At 44.5% G+C, this 25,670-nt stretch overlaps 1 long non-coding RNA gene across 2 annotated transcripts in view; it reads right to left on the bottom strand.

The window, feature by feature from the left end:
- Positions 1-25,670, bottom strand: part of LOC146017620 (uncharacterized) — a 57,806-nt gene that overhangs the window by 6,853 nt on the left and 25,283 nt on the right. For both annotated transcript variants that reach the window (XR_014450496.1, XR_014450490.1), the window contains exon 2: positions 1,619-1,680. This is a non-coding gene — a long non-coding RNA (uncharacterized LOC146017620). The remainder of the gene's footprint in view (positions 1-1,618; positions 1,681-25,670) is intronic.

The raw sequence follows: 25,670 nt of genomic DNA on the forward strand, positions 1-25,670 counted from the left end.
GTGTGCTTTTAGGTCATATTTTCATAACACCGAAATGCTCTTGCTTCCGTTACTTTTTGAAACTCTAATGCCAATGACCCTTTCAATGTAAAATGTATTACTGTATGCCGTTTTCAGCCTTCTATTACCAAGTGAAATGTACAGAAAAAGGATTAGGTCTTGAAAAAATAGCCGGTATTCAATAATGTATCTCTAAAGTTTTTTTTTTCTATCACATAAATTATTTAAAACAAATAAAAAAACAATTTTAAGTTTATGCACATTAAAATGAATGTTATATTTTTAGATTTAGATTTAGATTTATGCACAAGCAAAAAGTCCTGTGATTGTTTTCTTATTAAACTAAAGGTTTTTAAGGCCATATGAAAATATGGTCTGGTGGTTGTGCTAAGGCTCCATATATAATGTAGTTAATGAATACACCAGAAATAAAGAGATCATCACATATGTACACAAAACCCTCTACCAAATCTAAAATGAAGATTGACCAGAGAGCGATTTATCATCATATAAATCTGGATGAATGGAGTAATGAGTTATCTCTATGTTTAAGTTAATTTGTACAATGATTTCTATGCTATTTTTCTGCTTTGTATTAGAACTGGGGTTTATAATCAATAGTTTAGATGCCATTATATTATTATCATGGGTAATGACCATTGGCTGGAGCCATGATTTATTTAATTTAGTTTTTATTGTGTTGTACAATATGTATTGAATTTTACTTTTGCTCCAGACAAATTTGTTTGGTATACTTTTGTTATTATACTTTTCTTGACTTCCATTATGTTAACTCTAAGTTTGCTGATGGCCATGATGATAAAAAAATAAAAAGATTAACAACAAAAAAATCGAAATGCTAAATGCTTGTCAGTAGAATTACAAATAATATTGTAAACTGGTAGACTATTGATTGTTCTTTTACCGTTACTTGCATATTTTAAATTCTTTATGTAGAGAATATGCTCCCACTGCCTCTTCATCCATTGTCTCCATATTGTAAATATATAATTGAGGAATTCTATATTGTTTATAAGTACCTTTGTACAATATGTTATCTATTAACGCTTTTATGTTGCTTTATTTCTGTGGTTAGATTTGCTTCTTCTTTTAGAGATGGGGTACTTATCTGCTTATGTAAGTTGTACTTTTCCTGTTGATTTGTTTTCTATTGTGCCTTTTCTATATTCAAGTTCCTAACCTAAAGCTACTGTATCTGATTCTGGGTCTGTCTTTATTTCCATTTGCTTGAATTTACTAGGGCCGTTTTGACTATTTCAATTGTAAAGCCGTGTGGACCTTTATGTACCATATGATAATAAAAACACACTTCTTCCCATGTCATTTAACATTCTGTGTCTCTAGAACATACCCATCTCTTTCGTGACTGACGCTTTGATGCTGCCTCCGCTACTGCAGTAACCCATTTTCTATGGATTTACAAAACTCCAGAAAAGTAGATGATTCATAAAGGTCTGTTACCTTTCAACATGTTTTTGAGTTGTAACTGACAATGACTTGAATAAAATCCATGACAAGAATGGTCTTATTACAAGCTAATGGTCTTTGTGAATCACTCCCATTGGTGCCCATCAAGGATCATTTTTCATCAGCTTACCTTCCTCAGCATTAGAGACTGGAGTGTTCTCACTCCCATTTTGCCCTCTGCTTGATCCTTTCCTTTGTCAAAAAAGAAAGAAACATGCAATAAACTCCATTAAGTTATTGTACTAGCATCAGATAATAGGCTCAGTAGAAGGACTGTAACAGATGTAAAAGAGATACCTTTTCCCTACAAAATGCCTCTAGCATATGGCAACCTAAATGTAGACATAGAAAAAAATGTAAAGAGTTATATCTATTTTGTGTTCTATTGTTGATATTTACAAAGTCTGTGTATGACTGTTTATATTATTCATTATAGAAGATAAATTATAATTATACAGGCTTACTTTGCTAAACTGTAGGGTAGCTCAGCATTTCTGACCCCTCTTAGTGTGGCTTTATAGAAGTGGGGATGTTGACTAGAACAACCAATCAAATTTTACTTATCACTTATTTAGCACCTTCTAGAAAATAATAGCTAGAATCTGATTGGTTGCTATAAACAAGCGTCTCCACTTCTATAAACCTGCACTTATATACCTTTTAAGGCCGCCACACAATATTGCGATTTAGACCAATTTGACCCTATTCCGATGGATCAGGCCGATAAGTTGGACCAAATTACATGTGTAGACATCCCATCTGACTCGATGTTAGACCCTACAGACTGAACCTGCTGCACTAAAGATTTATTGGATCAGACCCATCAGCGGCACATCGCCCACCCGCAATTTATTGGGACTGATTTTGTAGGTGTGTGCCAGCGATGAAGCACTGTTGACACACACCTATCTGCAGGTCCGGGTGGTGGGGCAGGGAGCAGGCAGCAGAGGTCCAAACGACATGGCATGGAGCGGGAGGCAAGGTCTGGGTGGTGGGACAGGCAGTGGGCGGCAGAGGTCCAGGTAATGGGGTGAAGAGTGGGCAGCAGAGGTACGGGGGGCAGGGTGGGCAGAAGAATAAAAAAAGACAGTCAACAGACTGGCTCAACAATCAGTATTTTGACAGTTTAAAAAAAAAAATCTGCATCAAGTGCCAAATCATAAGTGAGCCATGCCGGGGAGTTGCCAGGGAAGCTCAAGGAGAATTTGGTCGGACTTGGGTACTTGTTTCCTAGCACGGCGCCCGTCGGGTTGATCGCATGCCTTAAGTTTAAGGTACTTAAGGCATGCGATCAACCCGATGGACCCGATTTTATGTCAATCACCAGTGTATTTGCCGGTGAAAGACAAAATCGCGTTGATCGGGTCCATTATAATGGGTCGCGACGCGACCGATGCGATCAACGCGATTTTCCCATAGAGAATAATGTTAAATTAGAAAATCACGTTGATCAGGTCCATCGCGGCCCATTATAATGGGCCGCGACGCGATCAACCCGATTTTTCCATAGAGAATAATGTTAATTATTTTTAAAGTTAAAATCGGGTTGATCAACCCGATTTTACATAGGGAACAGTGGGAAATGGGCCAATATGGCCAATTTCTCATTGTATAGGGTTAGAAAGTATGGTTAATGACCCCCCATTGTTAACACCACCCCACTATTGACGCCAACCCGAAGCGTAGCGGCCGCAGCGAGCCCGCGAGGGGCGGCGGTACGCATCCTCCGACCTTTTCATACCCCCACTATCCATGTCGGCGTGGAGTTGATTTTATATAGAAAGCCCGAAGCGTATACCTGTGAAGTTATGCGCGTCCGCTCGCCACGCTTCGGGCACTATCAACTCCACGTCGACGTGGATAGTGGGGGTATGAAAAGGTCGGAGGACGCGTACCACCGCCCCTCGCGGGCTCGCTGCGCTCGCCATGCTTCGGGTTTGCGTCAATAGTGGGGTGGCGTTAACAATGGGGGGCCATTTCAACCATCAGGGGGGGTTTGCTATTACAATGGGGGGTTGGGGGCTTTTTACATTGAAATCAATGTAAAATCGGGTCGATTGCGTCGGTCGCATCGCATGCGATTTGGATGGCATGCGCTGCGATCAACGCAATTTTCCGACCCGATCAATACAATCAAAATCGGTGGCGCCGTGCTAGGAAACAAGTACCCGGACTTGTCCTTAGGACGAGTTGGACTAGTGTATGGGGTCATTTACTCATTGCAATGATCATGTAAAGGATCAGTAAGAGAGACATGCATCCTACATAATAATAGAAATGCAAAAATTTCAGTTACATACATTTGCAAACACATGGGGAGCTATGATCCCTGGCAATGTGTCTCTACTCATTGTTTTTTATGCTATATGTATATGTAAATAACATCATTTCTAAATTAACCTTCTAACCTTAACCTCTAGTATACGCCCCATTCACTCCTCTCTACTCTCTCTCTCTCTCTATCTCTCTCTCTTCTTCTCTGAGGATCAACATGCAGTGTGCACTATAGAGACTAGATATAGTTCTACAATGTGAGCTAAAAAATTTATGAAGAGTGGGGGTGTATTAATACAATTTGTAGGTTGGAGGGGGGGTTCATATTTATCTGAAGACGTGTGTGTGTGGATTTGATGGTATGTGCATGAGATCTAACTAACATGTGAGGGAGGTTCTAATGGTATGTGGAGGGAGGATAGGTATATTCAGGGGTTAAAGTGAGGGGGAATGGGGTGAAACTGAGTTCGACCACCTCTAATGGTAGGGGGAACTGAGTTCCACCTCTACCACATCCTGAACAGTAATTCCAACAGAGAAGCCTGCAGCTTCTTCTTCTGGCATGGCATATGTGATGTTATACCATAACTGCTGTTGAAGTGAAGAAGGGCCAATAAGTAGAACAGGCTCTGTGCATGCTGCAGACAGGTAAGAGGGGGCTGGAGGGACTCAGAGGGGGGGGGGGGGGAGGAGCTGCTGGAGGGACACAGGGAATGGAGCTTCTGAGGGACATGGACAGAGAGCTGCTGGATTGACAGAGACAGATGTGTATAAGCAGCACAACTGTGCACATTATGTGTATAAGGGGCAGTACTGTGTGACTTAATATGAATCAAGGGCAGTACATGTGGTGTAATGTGTATATGATTGTTCTACTGTATGTTGTCATTTTTATTGGACTTACTATTGTGTGAACACACCCCTTCCTTGTGGGACCATTGTCTATTTACAGTAGGTCACAAATTCCATGGCACTGGTCTAGTCTTTGCCTAATGTACGGGGAGGGGTTAGGGGAAAGGAGTTCCACCACCTCTTTAGAACCACTTTAAGGCCTGGGTATATTGGAATATCATCAACCAAGAGGTGGTATTGGTAACAGATTATTTTGTATGCATAACATCTTTAGCACAAACTGTGCATGCTGTATGACCACAATATTCTCAATCAACATCTGTTTTCCAAACCCAAAGACTTTGTATTGAAAACCCTCCAGTCTCATATGCCTGGAGAAACACGAATTTCAGGTGCAGAAGGAGGTAAATATCTACTGAATGTAAGATTACATTTCTGCAATTTTTGAAGGTCATGTATTATGAGTGATATGTGCTTTAGGAGTTCCCATTTAAAGAAGCCATTTTCATATTCTGCAGTTCAGATTTGATAGTCTTGCCTATATACCAATTCTCTAGCTACCAGTTGTATAATAATGATCTAAAATGTGCTAAAAACACTTAAAATACATCAGCTCAGTCTTTAAATCAGTAACAGTTGTTAATGGCAAAATTACTGTTTTTATTTTCACAGAAGAAGGAATGTATCTCCATTATCAGTATTACATGACAGGCAATATGGTTATCTACAAGATTAAACACCCTTACACTCATTATTCCGATCTCTGTTAATATTACTACTCACAGAAACTTTTCCAGTGGGAAATAGATCTAGATGATTATATATAAGCTAAATTCTGTATATAGAACATATAGAGCACTGTACATTTAAACATAGACAATATACAATATGCAATAAAAAGCTTAGGGGGTATTCAATGTCAGCGGCACGGCTGTCGAGTTAGCCGTGCCCCTGTCCCGTTCTCGCTTTGCTCGACTGGAGCTCGGCAGTCGGGATTCAAAGTACCGGCCGCCGAGCGGCGAGAAGGGGGCGTGGCCATGAGCTCCCGGCCGGAAAAAGTCAAGCTCCGGCCGGGAGCTCGACTATTTCTGACTTTTCTCGGCAGAAAGAGCCCGACAGCTTCTGAAGTTGGACTCGTTCTGCCGAGAACCACTGTTCAATGCTGTCGGGGAAGACAGCATTGAATAGGGCCCCGCAGCCATCTCCCCCATTGGGAGATGGCTGCGGGAGCACGACAGACATTGAATACCCCCGTTAGTCTGAAAATTGGGTGCTTTGTATATTACTAAAATCTTCATTGTTACAATTCCCATGTTTAGGTTGATTGCAGAACCTAAATCCAAGTTATTATTGCTGAAGGCCCCTATACACCAGAACAACATTGGACCCGAAAGTCCAATCTCAATTGTTCGTGCGACGGATCGTGTGTACATCATGTGCACACGATCACACGATAGGGGGTCCCGTAGGTCTTGAGGTCGGCCCTCAGATGAGATAAGCTGCACGTGTCATCCGTCAGCTCTCATTACAGTCGTAAGCAGATCGTACGTGCTTTTTAAGCATAAAAGATCGCTCATTCGACTGCTCATGACCTTCATACAATCAGGTCGTCCTAATGTATGGCCAGGTTAAGTCTCCTAGTCTAAGTGTGGATACCAAGACATCATGTTTTTCATATAAGCATATAAACCTTATAAGAGGAGTTTTAACACATGGGGTGTCCATGTTAGCATAACGCAACATACTACATGTGCTCCAGTAGGTATATTTTTTCTAGCAATACCTATGGTGAAACATTTGCAGAAGGCATCAAAGACTCTTTGACAGAGCCTTCGCTATCTCCCACTGCACAGCACAGCGGTAATCTGTCCTGGGTGCATTGTGTGCAGTGGGAGAATGGGGGGAGGATTGTGACAGACGAAGTACAGTAGTTTACAAAGAATCCTTGCAGGAGATATTTACAGCAATGATAATAAATCATTTTTCTATTATATTTTTACCATAGTTAGATGGTTATTATTATTATTAGAATTGTGAATTATTAGAATTTTATGAGTACACTTGGGGGTAAATTTACTAAGGTTTTTAAAAATGAAGAGAGATGGCGTTGCCCATAGCAACCAGTCAGAGTCTATCATTTTCTAGGATGCAATATAGAAATTATAGACTGAATTTGAAAAGTTGCTAGGGACAAATTAATCTTCATTTTGAAAGCTTTATTAAATGTATTATATTAATATTATATTTCACTCGAAGCAGTGATCAAAGAGCCTGTTATTTTTTGGTAAAAAATGGTCAAAATCGAGCATTTACCAAAAATCACACATGTAGTGGGATGAGAATCGCACGTCTTGCCATGACCAAAAAAAAAAAGCCCATTCAAAATCTCATAGAAAACATCAAAATTGCAAATGTAATGGGATGCGATTTTTCAAATTGCACCTGAAACTATACCAAAATCCCAAAACAAAATAGACCGGGTCCAGGTTGGCATGTTTGACAGAACCATACGGGGGTGACTAGCGCTCTGGCTTTAAACTGAAAATAGGAGTGATGTAGTATCTGTAAGGCTGGATAAGTAGCAATGATGATGTAGCCAATAAATGTGATAAAATAAATATTTTATTCAATATAAATGGGTGTAAATACACCATATGGGGTGCGGGTGGAGGGGGGGATGGGAATGTGGAAAATGAAAAAGACCCCAGCGGGGTTGAAACGCGTTGGACGACACCAGCATACCTTCAAGACCTCTCCAGCAGTCTCCTCCCCACCGGGAGTGCAGCCCGTGTCACTCCAGGAGTTGGAAGCACCCGGTAAACGCACGCCAGCGGGACCCGGAAGTGCCTCTATTCCTGTGGAAGCGACACGGTTCTCTACACTGGTGATCTGCACGGCTGTGCAGACACCAGCAGGATTAAGTCCGTCTACAGCGAAGCGGCGTGGGACGGAATTACTGAAGATTCCAGCGGGCACCAGGTAAGTGTTAGGTGCACCGCTAGGGATTCCCCGAGCGACACCTGGCAAACTTACACTGACCTACTGCGAGAGACTTTCTGTTACCATCCAGGACCTGCACAGCGGTCGCTGCTAGAAGGACTCATCCTCCAATTTCCATTCCCCCCAGAACACACGGACTGCGTTCACCTCAGGAGGTGAAGCAGGGTGTGCTCTGTTTTCCTATCCCATCTATCTGGACTCAGGCTAGTTTTAGCCAGCACCCGCCCTCCTGCACCCCTGCAGAGAGCCCCATTTTCCACATTCCCATCCCCCATCCCCCCCCTCCACCCGCACCCCATATGGTGTATTTACACCCATTTATATTGAATAAAATATTTATTTTATCACATTTATTGGCTACATCATCATTGCTACTTATCCAGCCTTACAGATACTACATCACTCCTATTTTCAGTTTAAAGCCAGAGCGCTAGTCACCCCCGTATCTCTAACATTGAACCCAGGTTTGGACAAACCAGACTGAGCAGCCGGCACCCAGGCAGAGCGCCCATCTCCCTCTTTCTCTCTCTCCTGACAGAACCATAGACAGATCAGTGAAATATGTGCATGGTTCTGTCCAAAAAAGTGTGTAAAAATAATTAAAAAAATGGCCCCGGGCTTATTGAGCCGGTCCTGGTTTCTCAAATACAGGTGGGAAAAAGTGAAGGGGTCTGCCGTATTTAAGAAACCAGCACAGGGCTCTTGGACTGGTCCTTGTTCAGCACCAGCTCCGAGCTGCATCAGCCAGCAGGTTAATGACACAGCCGAGGGAGACTTTTTATACAAGGTCCTCAGGCCAACACATCACCCCATTGATGATCAGTCCTGGAAGCGGTCCCTGGGGAAGTGGGGACCCTTCTTATAAAGGGGTCCCCCAGGCTTCACCCTTCCAGGGCTAAAGCTCATGTCTATCCTCGCCACCCCTGGGCTGTGGATTTTGTGTAAAAAATGAACTTACATTTATCGTTGGGTTGTGCTGTGGAACTACAAGTCCCAGCATGCGGGGCATTAAAGGGCCCACTGGGACTTGTAGTTCCACAGCATTGCTAATGTTAATATAAATACACAGCCAGAAAAGTAGAGCTTTATTAACATACATGCATACACCCATTCATGCATGCAAACATACATACTCACCATGCCACACGCTCCCCCGCAGGTCTGTCCTCTTCTACAGTAGACTCCAGGTGGGTTAAACCTGGTGCTGCTTTCTTAAATACGGGGAGACCCCATCATCACTTCATCATCATCATACTGACAGTTGCTGACAAGAAACAGACTCTGCTATTTCAGTCCTGTTTTAAGGATATTCATCATCTATCTATTCACCTGAATACAAACACTTTGGCATATCTGGCCCGATACAGACCTATTCGGACACGTCTGAATTCGGCAGGTGGGGGGGATATTAGGCGTGCTGGGGTGGACCCCGGCATTTCATGGGATTGCCCACAAAAATGGTGGGCACACACATAGAAATGCTGGGAGGGCCCAGCCGAACGCAGAAGTTCCCTTTGCCTGCTTGGGGGGGCGCTTGACATCGGCGCCTGTCTGATTTCACATACATACATGCAGCCACCGAGTGACTCCTGGGTCACATGGTGGCTGCGGACAATGGGGGTTATTCAGACCCGATCAATGGGCTGCTAATTTGCAGAACCATGCGATCAGGTAACCATCGCTCAGCCAGAGTAAAATCCCGCCCTCTGCAAGGCTGTGATAAGCCTTTGAAAGTATTGCGGTCCTGTGACTACAGTAGCTGCAAATCCGTTCGCAACTCCCATGATTTCCCCATTCTGTGCAGTATGTGCTTAACCCAGGAGGACCTACAATACTTGGCCAGTGCAATAGAAACAGGCTGATCGGAGACGGAGCTGATGTCATATACCCTCCATGAAATTGCTTGGACACCCCTGCGATTTCCATGACATTCCCAGTAAGCTGCTAGGTGATGACAACAAAGCATACTTGCCTACCCGACTCTCTCCTTCAGGGAGAAAATGCTCTGTTCCTGGACTTCCCTGGTAATGTGTGATTGCCATCACCTGTGGTGAAACACCTTTCTTATCAATTACCTAGCTCCCCACAGGTAATGGCAATCATACATTACCCGGGAAGTCCAGGATCAGAGCATTTTCTCTCTCATGTAGAGGGTCAGGTAGGCAGGTATGCAACAATTGCCAACTTCCTGTCAATCAACTTGTGTAATGGGCAGCGATGAAAAAAGACACTGGAATTTATCACAGGATGGCCTCGATCTTGTCTACTGTGAGCCATACGCTTGTGCAGTCGATCAATATTCGCATAACCTGTGAATTTGCTGCCATGTGATCAGATCTGAATAACCCCCAATGTTAATGGTGGAAGCAGAGTATGAGATAATTAGCGCTGAAGAATAAAAGATTGCTTAAACATGTCTTTCTTATATTAAAGATTCCCCATATCCCAAAATTTACATTTTTTATATAGAGAACATTGTTGAGTGTTACTTGATATTCCTCTGCAATTCTGATAAATTGTAACGCATTACCACACCAATCTATTGCAGACAGCTGACACGCCACCCATAGCCCTGATAGGAACAGAACAGCTCATAAATCCTCAGTGACATTCCTGGCATTAGAATCTGTCTTATAAGCATCCCGGCTCCCAGTACTGAGGTGTTTGGCTTGTTCGATTCAAGAAAAGACCTGGTGTGGAGTTTGTATGTTACTGCTTCAAATGGCAGAATCAATGGAGTTTCTGCGCTAATTAATGACTTTATAGCACCATGGATGGATACACTCACACAGACACTGGGAATAGCAACAATAAATTGTATACATTTATTTCTATAATATCAATAAAAACGTAAACATTACTTAGGCGGCCGCCTAATAAAATATAATGACAATGTTACATAAAGTAATACTAAAATAATAATATATTTTTCTATAAAAACATTTCTATACTTTTACTTGAGCCTTGAAACAATTTAATAAAGAAATCGCTATTGTATTCTTAGAAGTAAATTGCACCAAGTCCGTACTCCAGCTACCGGTTATTTCACACTAGTACTTTTGTAAGCATGTACTTGCCATTTTATGTATAAACAGATGTTTCCATATGAAGAGTCAATTGCCAGGCAGTACCCGCAGTACCTGCAGTGGTGATGTGCCACGGCACCCACATTGGGGAGTAAGTCGGTTACTGCACCATTCATTAGAGAGTAAATATTGCATAGAAATTATGTTATGTAATGGTAAGCGTGTCTCTCGCCTGCGCTGTTGTGTATAAATGGTCTAGCTGGTGCTTAAATGTCAGAGTGTCTCTCCGGTGTGAGACTTGGGGAGAAGCCGTGTAAGTGATGCGGTTAGCAGGTCTCTCCCTCACACGCTACCGAGGATGGTACTTTGAAGGGGCGGTCAGCGCATCTCTCACCTGCGCTGCCACGTGCTTCCACTCTCAATGGTGTTCTCTGTAGACTCGATGGCTGCGGCTGTGCGTAATGATGCTGGATTCCCACTAGCGTTCCTCCAGATGGTTTGTAATAATAACTCAAACTTGGACTGGTGTAAGTGTAAACCGGATGGTTTCTGAACAAACTAACGCGTTTCACCCTCTGACATTCACCCTCTGAATTTTTATTGATATTATAGAAATACATTTATACAATTTTTTTTGTTGCTATTCCCAGTGTCTGTGTGAGTGTATCATCCATGGTGCTATTAATTCATTAATTAGGGCAGAAACTCGTTTTTTTTTTTGCCATTTTGGTTTTTCCCTGTCCCTACCTTGTACCTATAAAATATAGGTCCACGCAAAAGACAGGTCATTGTACACACACTTGTACATGTAGAGGACTGCTGCTTACTTCTATTAAAATTTACTATTTTGTATTGATATATATTTTTTGCATACTCATTAATATCACATCTTAATTATTTGATATATTAGCGCCAAATATAACACTAGATTCTAGTGTTTTTCTTGTTATGTTACTGATTCAGCTTTGTTAGCAAAGTAAAAAAGCACACAACTGGGCAAAACAATGCTGCACTGTAGGGGGGGCTGATGGAACATGTGCAGAGAGATTTAGATTTGGGTGAGGTGTGTAAAATCTATATTGCAGTGTAAAAATAAAACTATTTAATATCTGTGGGTTGCATGTGAAAGCAGCTAGTATTTACCCTCCACACAGAAGAGTAACTTTGGGAGGCAATGGAGTCATCTGCCGCCGGGCTCCTACGACTCAGTTAATTGAAAGCCGTTGATATGACATCTGTGGCTGACTCCCCCTCCTAACATAATATTTGCAAGTGTCACACCCTGTGTTAGAACCCATGACCTGTCTTACTGGAGACAGACACCTAACAGATTGAGCTATTTGGGGGGCACCAATATTTATATTGCCTCCGGGCAACTGGGACGAATTTACGCCACGGCTTCCACATAAACAATATAAATACATTTGCTCCCATGGTATGTTCCAAATCCAAAATTATTATTATTAGTTTTTTCGCATTACTTAACCTGGCCTATAGAAAACTAAAGAAAAGTCTTTGATTCTGCACAGTACTTAATAATTTCTATTTCATCTAAACCAACCAATATGTAAAAACAATGGCATATATTCAATGCCGTGGGCGAGCGGTGACTGCGAGCAGGACTTTTTGCTCACAGTCACAGCTCACCCTGTCAGTATTCAACTGACCCCCCTCATACGCAAATTCCCCCTCGCTCCGTTTTTTGAGCGAGGGGGAATTTGCGTATGTGCCTCCAAAAGCTGCGAGAATCGAGGCTAATTACAGCAAATTTTCTGCACTAGCCTCGGCTCTCGCAGTTTAGGGGAATCCTCGCCGTTCTGTGACTGCGAGGATTCCCCCGGAATGTTGCATAGTGCGAACGGCCGGCGCGGGGGTTAAACTGCGAGGATCACTGGTTTTCTGTGATCCTCGCAGTTTAACCCCCTCGCCGGCCGCTCGCACCGGCATTGAATACATGCCAATATATCAATGTAAATATAGTATACTAGTAAGCCCACTTAAAGCAAATGCTTCGAAAGCTTGTCTGCTACCTTGTGATTGCCTCTTTGTATGTGTATGTGTGAGAGAGAAAGAGATGTAATTTTATTCACTGCCAACAGATGGCAGTGTTTTGAAGACACACTCAGACACTAGACAAATTATATATATATATAGATAGATATATATCTATCTATCTATATATATCCAACGGAGACAGGGTCGGCACTCTGGAAGAAATGATGGATGCCTAGGTGCCTTCCAAAGCAATAATATACAAGTAGGAACCGAAGGTTGCTGGTGTGCTTCCTGCGGATGAAGAGGCGGCACTCAGAGGACTTCACATAAAGATTTTATCGGAATAAATGATGCATGTAAAAACGACAACGTTTCAAGGCCCACACTGGCCTTTTCATCAGGTCAAATAACGTGCATAGTGGTATAAAGATAATATATAAGTGAACCAGGAGCTTACCTGGATATCAGGTTCATATAGCATGTGTCAAACAACGTAAGACCAGCGTTCAGTAGCCAGGGCTTCCGGGCGTGCAGGCTCACGGAGCACCGCCCCTCCTCGGGTAGGCACTGCGTCAGACACCCCCCCGGCGCCATGGCAACCAGGACGCTAGAAACAAATGTGAACTCAAACTTAGTGACAAATCAACAATAACACCGTGAATAAGTGCTGTCAAGTATATAACAACAAACTACATTAAAAACTGACAGGACTACTAAACGACTTCAACTGCACTTTCGGCTTCATGAAGCTATGCATAAATATATAAATATAAATATAAATGTGACTGTAGAACACATATATACTTCAGAACACATATATACTTTACGGGTGCCCAGAGTCTTTCCAAGTCACCGATCAGGGAGCATCATTAGCGGGGACCGCGCTATGTTAATAGCGGAGACCGGGACCTTCTAGCTCGGTAACTATAACTTGACTATATTCTGGTCGGGGCCCCTTCCAGGACACCCGACTATTACTAAGGCACCGGACATCTTCTGTACTACAGATAATTCCAGTACGTAACGCAAGTGACACAAGTTGCTACCTTGGATTACAAATCGACACAACTGCATCGTTCACTGCAGCCACCATGGAAAAATTATCATTTGGTGATCTACAAGAACACTTGGGTGACAAATTGTCTTACACCACCGAACAGGCAACATCGATCCTGTTCCAACAGGACCTCAGCCCACCTCAAGACGAAACATCAGCCGAGGATCTATATAACTTACTCCTAAAATATTGTAAAAAGGAAACAGATTATCTCCTTCATGGCACATCATTGTCGGACTATTACCGAGCAAATATGATCCCTAGAGGATTTCGCATACGTAATGTGCCTACCATAGGTCGCAACAGTGCTGATTTCTGTAGGAAGTGGGTTTCCATCTTGAATAAAGCAAGTATGGACTTAATGCTCTTGGTTATTTCAGAATCCGGCCGGATTCTAGCGGAAACTAAATCCAAAATACAATCCATCAGGACTATCCATAAAACAACCATCGATGACAAGAAAAACATCCCAACGTGGGACAAATTAGAAGCACAATGCCACAAATATAAACAAGATCTAATCCAATATAAAAAAACTAAGCTACTGGCAGTGCAAGCCGATTATGAAGATCTAAAAGTATACCGTTGGCTGACAGGCTCCAACCAACCGCCTGCCCGACAATATCAAAAATCTAAACAATCCTGGAGAAATAGGCGACGGGATCCCAATCGTGGAGGGTCTCAGTCGAACAGCGATAGCGACTTTCAATGTCAGGAATCAGATGATGGAGTTTCCAGCCCGGCAGTCCCTTTAGGGACCGTCACTCGGGCAAGAACTGGAGCAAACCGACCCGTAGGGGGGGCCAGAACGAAAGACTCTTCAAGGCCACCAATAAACAAAAAGAAACCTTAGTGTTTAATTTGTCATCGCACCAATTATCCCCCACGGAAGCGGCAGTACTAAGCCGTGGCTTATCATTTGTTCCTACTACCAAACACCATGACCTGAATTGGAAAATACAATCTTATGACTTTCACAGGACTCTCAAAACCAAAGAATTCTTCCAAAACTCGGTTTCCAGCACAGCTCCACGTCCAGACTACATACCCATCAAAGGACAGAAATCTTCCTTTGATCCTCCATCGTCCAGTGCTACACTAAAAACGTTTCACCGCCTACTTGATGAGAATGTGTCTTGTACGACCACATCAGTTCCTAAATCGTACAATAATTTATCCCAAAAGGAACTACAGGCATTGAACAACTTAGCAACACTTCCTCAGGTAATTACACGCCCGGCGGACAAAGGAGGCGGGATTGTCCTGCAGGACAGAGATACATATGTGAGAAATTTGGACATTCTTTTGGAAGATTCCGTGACATATCAAAGACTTCGTTTCAATCCCACCGACAAATTTAAAAAAATACTGGACTCAATTCTTTCTGATGCACTAAAAACGGGTCAAATGAACAACCAGTTAATTAAAAAACTAACAACAGAGCACCCTATTGTGCCGGTGATGTACTCGATCCCTAAATTGCACAAAGATGCATTAAATCCCCCACCTAGACCGATTATATCGGCACGTGGATCACTGACTCATCCAATATCACAATTATTGGATGCTTATGTACAGCCGTACATTTCGAGGGAACCGACATTTCTTAAGGACACCTCACAATTACTGAATTTACTAGAAAATCTGAAGGAGGTACCCAGCAACGTGATCTTATGTACCCTCGATGTGAAAAACCTATATACGGTGATTCCACATTCAGGTGCGCTCCTGGCAATGAAAACATTCCTTCACAAATATCAGTTTGATCGGATACCTATACCCCTTTATCTTCAATTACTGGAATACACCTTGAAGCACAATTATTTTTTACATAACGGGCAATATTTCTTACAGAGGACTGGATGTGCGATGGGGTCCCCTGTGGCCCCGTCGCTAGCAAATATATTTATGTTTGAACAAGAAGCAGCATTTTTTTTCAATGATCCTGTCATAGCAGCAAAAATTCATCTATTTACGAGATATATAGATGACCTCCTGATTTTATGGCTGGGCTCTGAGCAAGAGCTGGTGTCACTTATACAGGACATTAATGCACGGGACTCCCCAATTAAACTGACGTTTCAAATCAACCACAATATCATTAATTACCTAGATGTGTCAATATCGCTGATAAATAACAAAATCATGACCACGGTGTACACCAAGGAGACGGACCGTAATACCTTTCTCCATAACAGTTCTTGTCACCCTCCTGCCCTCAAACGGGGTTTACCCCGATCACAGATGCTGCGGGCAGCGCGGATCTGCAGCGACAGACAGAATCTGGAACATACGTTGGATGCAATGATCATCAAATTCATGAACAGGGGATACAAGTACCGTGTATTAGTACAACAAAAAGATGAAGTTATGAAAATTTCCCGCACACAATTACTGACAGGAACTGCTCCCAAAATTGATTCAAACAAAATTCCTTTCATTACGTCCTTTACCCCAGCAAGCCCGTGTATTGCCAATACCACAAAACATCTGTGGCCGATGGTAAGGAGTGACAAATCTCTCCCATTCCAGAATACCCAGGTACGTCCCAGCTATAAAAGGGGACGTAGTATTAAGGACAGATTGGTTAAGACCAATTTATCTCCGATCTCCACCTTGCCTTCTCAGAAAGCAGGCTGCCATAAATGCCTGTCATGCACCACCTGTAATTACATGGAATCGGGCTCGTACTTCAAAAATCCTCATACTGGTAAACAATACAGTATCAAACACCCCGTAACGTGCACCACAACGCACATTATTTACACTATCACTTGTCCGTGTGGACTAGTGTATGTGGGACAAACAATTCGGGATCTCCGCACAAGACTGGCTCTCCACCGTTCGGCAATAAAGGCAGCCCTGGAGGGTAAGCCTATGGACCAACCAGTGGCGAAGCATTTTAAGAACTTTGGACATTCCCTAACAAGCCTTCGCTGTAAGATCATCGATCACATCCCACCCCCCCCTAGAGGTGGTGATCGCCAACGAGCGCTTTCCCGATGTGAATCTAAATGGATTTTTGTCTTGAATACGCTGTCGCCGAAAGGCCTGAATGAGAAGTTCTCATGGAACGTTTTCATCTAGTCACGCGACAGTTACCCTTATTGGATATAAATTTACCGAGCTAGAAGGTCCCGGTCTCCGCTATTAACATAGCGCGGTCCCCGCTAATGATGCTCCCTGATCGGTGACTTGGAAAGACTCTGGGCACCCGTAAAGTATATATGTGTTCTGAAGTATATATGTGTTCTACAGTCACATTTATATTTATATTTATATATTTATGCATAGCTTCATGAAGCCGAAAGTGCAGTTGAAGTCGTTTAGTAGTCCTGTCAGTTTTTAATGTAGTTTGTTGTTATATACTTGACAGCACTTATTCACGGTGTTATTGTTGATTTGTCACTAAGTTTGAGTTCACATTTGTTTCTAGCGTCCTGGTTGCCATGGCGCCGGGGGTGTGTCTGACGCAGTGCCTACCCGAGGAGGGGCGGTGCTCCGTGAGCCTGCACGCCCGGAAGCCCTGGCTACTGAACGCTGGTCTTACGTTGTTTGACACATGCTATATGAACCTGATATCCAGGTAAGCTCCTGGTTCACTTATATATTATCTTTATACCACTATGCACGTTATTTGACCTGATGAAAAGGCCAGTGTGGGCATTGAAACATTGTCGTTTTTACATGCATCATTTATTCCGATAAAATCTTTATGTGAAGTCCTCTGAGTGCCGCCTCTTCATCCGCAGGAAGCACACCAGCAACCTTCGGTTCCTACTTGTATCTATATATATCTATATATACAGTCCACAGGGTCAGATGATGACCAGGCCGGCACTCAACAGTAAAGAGATTACACCATTATGGTGTAGTCTCTTTATTGTTGATTCAAGTCTCCTGAGTGCCGGCCTGGTCATCATCTGACCCTATGGACTGTGTATTATATTTGAGGCATGGTCACCTGGAGCAGCTGCTATTTATCCTGAGTGCCGGACGCGATGGATGTCTATATGTGTTTACTGTTGATAATACAAAGGTTGGTGGTGCACCACATACAGTACATGGAATAGTTAGCTAGTCAAAAAATGAGAGAACCCCACTGGGATCAGAAGGAGCTGTTGCTTAGTAGTGTACTCCTTGGGGTTTAATATTTATATTTAAATTCACACAACATAGTAACATAGCAATTAAGGCTGAAAAAAAGACGTTAGTCCATTGAGTTCAACCTATCTAACTTGTAACTACTGGCTTGAATAAGTCATATCTATAGGATTCCCTTAGTGGCCAAAAATGCATCCAGTTTTGAATTAAATTCATGAACAGTAGTTGCTGTAACCACCCCCACCGGCAATGAGTTCCAGAATGTTACTGCTCTAATGGTGAAGAATCCTTTTCTTAATTCAGTACAGAATTTATTTTCCTCGAGCCTCAGTACATGCCCGCATGTCCTAACTCTAGGCCTGTTAGTGAACAAATAATTTCCCAGTTCCATACAACTCCCAATCCTGTTTTTTAACATACTAATCATATCACCTCTCAACCTCCGTTTCTCCAGTGAAAACATATTCAGCCTGGTTAACCTATCTTTGTATTCTAGTGATTCAAGACCTTTTACTAGCTTAGTCGTCCTTCTCTGTACCTGTTCTAATTCATTTATGTCCTTTTTAAGGTGCGGTACCCAGAACGGATTCAGTACTGAATCCCGGCGGTCGGGATCTCGGCGTTCAGAATCCCGACGCCGGAATCCCGTCAGCCGAAATGCCGACAAGGGGGGGACATGGATCGCCCCCCCCTTGCGGGCTCGCTGTGCTCGCCACGCAGCGGGCCTGGTGCCTTGCTACGCTCGGCACACTAATTTATTCTCCCTCCAGGGGTGTCGTGGACACCCACGGAGGGAGAATGTGTCGGAATTACGGCGGTCGGGATTCCGGCGTCGGGATTCTGAACGCCGGGATCCCGACCACCAGGATTTTAACTGCATCCCCCCAGAACTGAACCCAATATTCCAAGTGTGGTCTCTGCCTTGTAAAGAGGCACTATCACATTGGCAATCCCTTGAATCCATATCCCTTTTAATGCATGCCAGTATCCGGTTTGCTTTTGCTGCTGCATTTGAGCAGTGTGCTCTATTATCCAATTTTTCATCTATGATGAACCCCAAGTCCTTAGTAGTAGTTTGTTTATTTATAAGGCGCCACAAAGTGTCCGCAGCACCGTACACAAACAAAAAACAAATTACAAGGTAACGTACAGGGTGTGTTGATAAAATAAAGCATAAATAGGGGTTTAGCTGGTAGAACTAAAATCAGCATCAGTTCTGAAGTAGGTGTCGAAATTGTCGAGGCGACTGAAGATGAAGTAGAGGAAGGGAAGAACAGGGCAGGAGAACTGGTGAGGTAAAGAGGTAGGGTGAGTACGTGAGGTAGGAGGGCCCTACTCATAAGAGTTAACAGACTAAAAGGAGGTGGGTGGACGAATGAAAAACAATAGGATAAGTAGGAACGGATGGGAACGGATGGAGGGGTAGGGTAGGCAGGATAGAGCGAAAGAGGTTAGGAGGAGGAGGGATAGGCTAGTCGGAAGTCGGAAGAAGTGGGTTTTGAGGGAGCGCTTGAAGGAGGTGAGGGAATCAGAAAGCCTGATGGGTGGCGGGAGGTTGTTCCAGTGCAGGGGGGCAGCGCGAGAGAAGTCTTGGATACAGGAGTGGGAGGAGGTGATTAGATGATTAGGTTCTCTACAGCAGAATTCCCTATAATAACTCCATAAGGTACTCCACAAGAAAATATATACACCTAGATGCATATGGTGGGCTAGTAATTTTTGGCCAACAAATATTCCAAGAACCTTGATATATTGCTCTATATTAGATAGCAGAGCTTAATATTATGGATTGTGCATCAGCACTGCATGCCATTCTTTGTAGAACTACAAGTCCCAGCTTAATAGCACCTCATGATACATGTATGTTATTAGCAGGGGCGGATTGGCCATTAAAGTTACCGGGGAGTTTCCCGGGAGGCCATTCAATCCCGAGGCCGAAAGCTGCTGGTGGCTGCTCCTGTCACAGGTGCAGGGATCGCAGGGCCGGATTACCAAATAGCCCCACAGCACCTGGAAAGCTCTCTGCTGCTGCTGCTGCTGCTGCTGCTGCTGCAGATGAAAAAAAGTTTTTTTCTTCTGTTCTGCTGCAGCGTCCTAAGCCCCGCCCCCTCCGACCTCAAAACACAGTGTAATGTGTAATGAGCATAGCTATTGGTGCGGGGTCACTAGGGGTGTGTGGCTGCCCCTTCCCCACAAAGCTGCAGCTGCACAGGAAAGGGAGGGGGGGTGCCGTGATTCGCGGGTATTAAGGGGGCAGGGCTTAATGCCACAAAGTGCCCTCCCCCGATCAGATACCTTGGCTGGATAAGGTAGTATACTGTGCTCTCCCCCTGTACCTGACACTCTCTCCCCCTCTGCCGCCCTGCCCCCCCTCCCTCTCTGCCACTCTACCCTCCTGACATCCTGGCCCCCTCTCTCCCTGACACGGGGGTATTCAATGCTGTGTGCGAGCGGTGACAGCGAGCAGAGCTTCCTGCTCGCTGTCACCACTCACCCTGTCAGTATTCAACGCAGCCCCCGCAAACGCCATACTCCATTTTTTGAGCGAGGTGGAGTTGGCGTATGCGGCTCCAGAACCAGCGAGACTCGCGGCTAAATACAGCGAGTTTTCTGCACTAGCCGCAGGTCTCGCTGTTTTAGGGAATTCTCGCCATCCTGTGACGGCGAGGATTTCCCCAGAACATTGAATAGAGCGGGCAGCCAGCGCGGGGGTTAAACAGCGAGGATCGCTGGTTTTCTGGTTAACCCCCTCGCCGGCCGCATTGAATACCTGCCTCTGTGTCCCCCTCTCTCCCTTTCTTTCTGCCCCCCCCCCCCCCTTCATCTCTGCCTGACACTCGGCCCCCTCTCTCCGTGGCAGTCTATCCCCGTTTTCTCTCCCTTATACTATGGGCCTGATTTAGCTTCAATTGGCCCGCAGCAAATTTGCGGCGTGGACCAATGATGCAGTTTTGCAAATGCGTATCAGCAAATATACGCATGTGCAGGGCCACAGTACGAATGCCTTCTGCGACTGTCACAGTCGCCGAGGTGTTTGCACAGAGGGGGTCGGCCAGTAAACTGGCTCATGGGGGCTCCCAGTGTTTTGTGGGTATGCCCAGTAAAACGTTGGGCATTCCCATACAAACAAAGGTGGGTCGAAGCCTGCACAGGGGGCGGCTGATGTCACATGATGTCAGCACCCGCCCCCTATTTGCCCATCTCCGGCCCAGATAAAGTCAGATCAGACTGATTTTAATCTGCGAGCGGGAGAAAAATCATTCAATGGTCGCCGACCATCGAATGATTTTTCGCCTATACGGCGGCATCCGAATGGATGTGTAAGAGAACACATCCATTCAAATGCAAATACGGTCTTTCGCTCGGCGCAGGGGGACAGGCGTTCGTTTGCCTGGCAGGCGACGTTTACCCGCTCGGTAAGCAGCAAATTTACACTGCTAATCTAGCCGACCTGAATCACCCCCTCTCTCCCCGTCCTCTCTCCCCGTCCTCTCTCCCCGTCCTCTCTCCCTGACACTCTGTCTCTCTTGTCCTTTCTCTGTGACTATACTGTCTCTCTCTTTCATTGGCTAGACCACCAGGAGTCCCCTTGTGCCATCACAAGGAAGCTGACAAATCACGACGCCCAGGGGGTCGCACGGTGTGTTTTTTAAAGTGGCCTGTTCCAGTCGCCGGATGTTGTGTTCAAGAGCCGCCATAAGAAGAGGACTAGAAGCCTCGCCGCTGGAAGCTCAGATCGGGCCTCGCTGCGGATGAACCCACGGGAATCAGGTAAGCCCTCACTGAGGCCCTTTTTCTTTTTATCTTGCTCCCACTACACCACCACCAATCTGGTGCTAGACCAAGGCCCCATTGTTCTCCCCCATTTCCTCATGGACCCCTCTCACCCTGCTTCTCCCCTCTAACTGCGTCCTCTCCTACCTTGCACCCCTGACTCTCACTATGTCCCACCTCTCACACTGTGTTCTCTCCCTCCCTGCGTCCTACCTCTCTTACTGCGTTCCACCTCTCACTTTATCCTCTGCAACCCTGCGTCCTGCCTCTCTCACCACATCCTCTCCCACCCTGCATCCCTCCTCTCACCCTGCAGCCACCCTCTCACCCTGGTTTCTTTCCCAATCTGCACCTTACCACACTGCATACTCTGTCACGTTGTACCCCCTTCTCACCCTCCGTCCTCTCCCACCCTGTACCTTGTAGCCGCTGTGTGGACCAGCCATTCTTCCGTCGCTGCTGGAGCCTGTTGGGCACTCACGTGGAGTGTGTGGCCTGGCTCTCCTGTCGCCCGCTGATTGATCCCCTCCGCCGTGTGGTCTGGCTCTTCTCCCGCCCATCGATGGATCCCCTCTGTCAGGTGGCGGGGCTCTCTTCCTATTCAGAGACGCTAGCAACCGGGAACTCCCATCTTGATTGAGTGAGATTCTCTAAAGCAGAAATGCAGTAAAACCCCTGTTATCTGGGTTTTTACTGCATTTCTGTATGCTCCAATGGCCCTCCACAGTAACAGCGCTGCGGAAGGAATCGCCAGCAAAAGCTGGCGATTCCCTGTTGAAGCCTATGGGCTTCTTACTGCAGCGCTACTGTGAGGGATCCGTCCCAGCATGCCCCCCGCCGTCCCCGTCACTCTGCGCATGCGCAGACGGACTCCCGGGTCTCTGACCCGGAAGTCCAATGCCGGCACCTCATCGCAAGGGACAGCTCTTATCGCAAGAGCTGTCCCTTGCGTTAATAACCGCATATGTTAGAGCATAAGCGATTATTAAGAATGTGGTGGCCGGCGAAGGGGGGGCAAAATGGGCAGCGAATGTTAGAACATCCCGCCCTGAGTCTGGACAAGTAAAAGACATAAAAGGCAGCTGACTATTGAATTGGGCGGCGGTCGTTGACGTCATGCGACATCAGCCATCAACATGCCTGCATTTGCAGAGGTACGCCCAGCGTTTTCATGGGCACACCCATCATTTTTATGGGTATGTTAATGAAATGCTGGACTTTCCCCTGCGTCCACCCCCTGCCAGCGCACTATGTAGCAAACGGCTCGGCTCCCGGGGTTTGCACATGCGCATATTTGCGATGTACAAACCCAGACAAAGTATAAAATTCCTGATAGGAAAGGTATAGAGCCATTCTCATTATGAATTACTCACGTGAAAATGTAATGGTCATATTTAGTGTAAGCCACTCTGTCACTGTCCTTATGTCCCTGCTGTCACCCTCTGTCCCTGCTGTCACTGTCCAAATTTCCTTGCTGTGCCCCTGCTGTCCCTCTCCCTGTGTCCTTGCACCCCTGATTTTTTTTTCAGACACATGTAGCAGCGTGCGATTTGTGCTAAAAATAGCAAGTATTGCCGTGACCAAACAATAGCTCATCCAAAATCGCAAACATCAAATTTAATAGGGTGCGATCTTTCAAATCGAAAGTTATTTCTGACTTTCATTCACCCGGGGACCCTTCAGGAACGGAGATGAATGCTTCAAATCCTGTATACTGTTATGTTAGCTCCGCCCATTGTTGATTTGTTGCCGCCCACATGAGGCCACTTCCAGAAATTTTCCAGGGCCACTTTTGGTCCCCAATCCGCCCCTGGTTATTAGGGTGTGCATTTCAAGATCCCCCCCCCCCCCATATAATCAAATATTAAAACTAATAGTTTAGCAAACACCCTGTAAGGACATTGTAAACAATTAAGGTCAATGTTCCCAGTTCAAGGCATTATGAACTTAAATGTAACAAGGGGTATGTATCATTTTATCGATCACAGTTAGGTCAACAGTCATTAGGTCAACACCGTTGGGTCGACAGGGGTCTAGGTCAACATGGGTGAAGGTTGACAGGTGTCTAGGTCGACATGGGTTTAGGTCAACACATGCGTTAGATCAACATGGGTTAGATCGACAGGTCATTAGGTCGACAGGGTTTTTTTCTTTGGCAAACTTCCATACGCTGCATTTTGATGAGACAATTTCTCATGCAGTATATGCTACCAGTCTTGTGCCTCTGGCCATGAAGCCCTAAAATATAAAAGAGTTAAATCATATGACAACATTGGATGTCATTGCTATAGTTGTAGAAGCCATCCCGCGGGTGTTGGCAATGGTTGCTGAAGTAAAAAACAAATGGTTCGATACATATATGCATTGACCCTGTGCATCTGAACAAAGCTGTGATGAGACCGGATTACCCACTAAGGCAGGCATGTCCAAATTGTGGCCCTCCAGCTGTTGTGAAACTACACATTCCAGCATGCCTTGCCATAATTTTAGCATTCCTTAATAGCAAAACTGTGACAACAGCTGGAGGACCATAGTTTGGACATGCCTGCACAAAGGACTGTGCTGCAAATAATAGCTGATATGCCACTCTGAATGCCAAGTGTGGAATCTGGCAGATCCCATTAGACAAGGAATCATCCATGCTTATGCTCGTGACTCCTTTGGGCATGTAATGCTTCCTCCAAATGCCCTAAGGCAGGCATGGCCAAACTATGGCCCTCCAGGTGTTGTGAAACTTCAAGTCCCACCATGCCTTGCCACAGTTTTGCTATTAGGGAATGCTAAAACTAGGACAAGGCATGCTGGGATGTGTAGTTTCAGAACAGCTGGATGGTCATAGTTTGGCCATGCCTGCCCTAAGGCATATACACTGGTAGTGAAGTATTACAACATTGAATGGAGCATCTCTTTGAAATATACCTTTGTGAAATTCATCAATTGTGGATGACATCTTCATTTGGGATCACACCATGGAAGAACAAAACATATGCCTCCACAAACACCTACAAATAATCTTTTAAATCAACCTACAGTTAAACCTTCCCAATGTTATATCAGTCACATAGGTCCCATATGTTGGTCAGCTCCTAACAGGGGGTGTTATACCAGATCTTGCTAAGACACGGACTATCCAACACATGCCTAGCCCCACTGATAAGTTGCAGTGCTTTTTGGGTATGACCAACTACAGTACTTTATAACATTTATGCCCCACTACATTAAGGCCACAGTTCTGCTCCTCCAGCTTTTACAACAATGTTGAATTGTGATAGTTGGATTTCCATGCTGTTGCTATTTCTCACCTAAAGGCTGAAGACATAAAAGGAATCCAGTGCTGGTTGAGAAAGACCACCAACCATTTAGCCATTCAGAACAAAATCAATGGATTTCTATGTCCCTGATGCTAATGATGACCTGGAGGGAATGGAGTTTGATAATGTGCCAATGAGTTGTTATACAGATGCCAGCAGTAATGGACAGGTAAGAAGTTTTAGGGTGGTGGAATCTTCTCCCTGGATCAGCCCCTGTACTAATGCGATACAAGTTTGGATTATGTGACATTTACACAGTCCACCTCTGGACATGTCACCCCCTTTCTGCACACCTAAATACACTTAGTGTTTACATATATATAAACTGAACATTGAGGGCAGGTATGCATCAATAAGTAGGAGGCATTGAATGCGCTTCATAAATGAAGTCCAGTTACAGCAAATGTTTGAGTAATAACTATGATTCTAGTGATTGTTAAGAGTAGACACAACATCATGAGAGGTTAAAAGGTCAAAGTATTTATTCAGTTTTAACTTTAGCTGGCTTAATTCAACGCCTGATAAGTCAATCAGAGGACTTTAAAATGTGAGGAATTTTAAATAAAAATTGTGATTAAGTATTACTAAATCAACTGAAATTCTAACGGACATCCGCAATCATTCACAATATTATTTTCATTGTTCCATGACTCATTCATCAGTGTGTATGGGCTGCCTACACATATCATTTGTCAATGTCTTATTTCTATATTTGAATCACATATTTGAAAGAAAACAGACTTCATGTACCCAGTGTCTATGCATAAAGTAATGTAAAGCATCTAGCAA

This window comes from Crinia signifera, chromosome 1 (assembly GCF_055691185.1).
Source record: "Crinia signifera chromosome 1, ASM5569118v1, whole genome shotgun sequence".
NCBI lineage: Eukaryota > Metazoa > Chordata > Amphibia > Anura > Myobatrachidae > Crinia > Crinia signifera.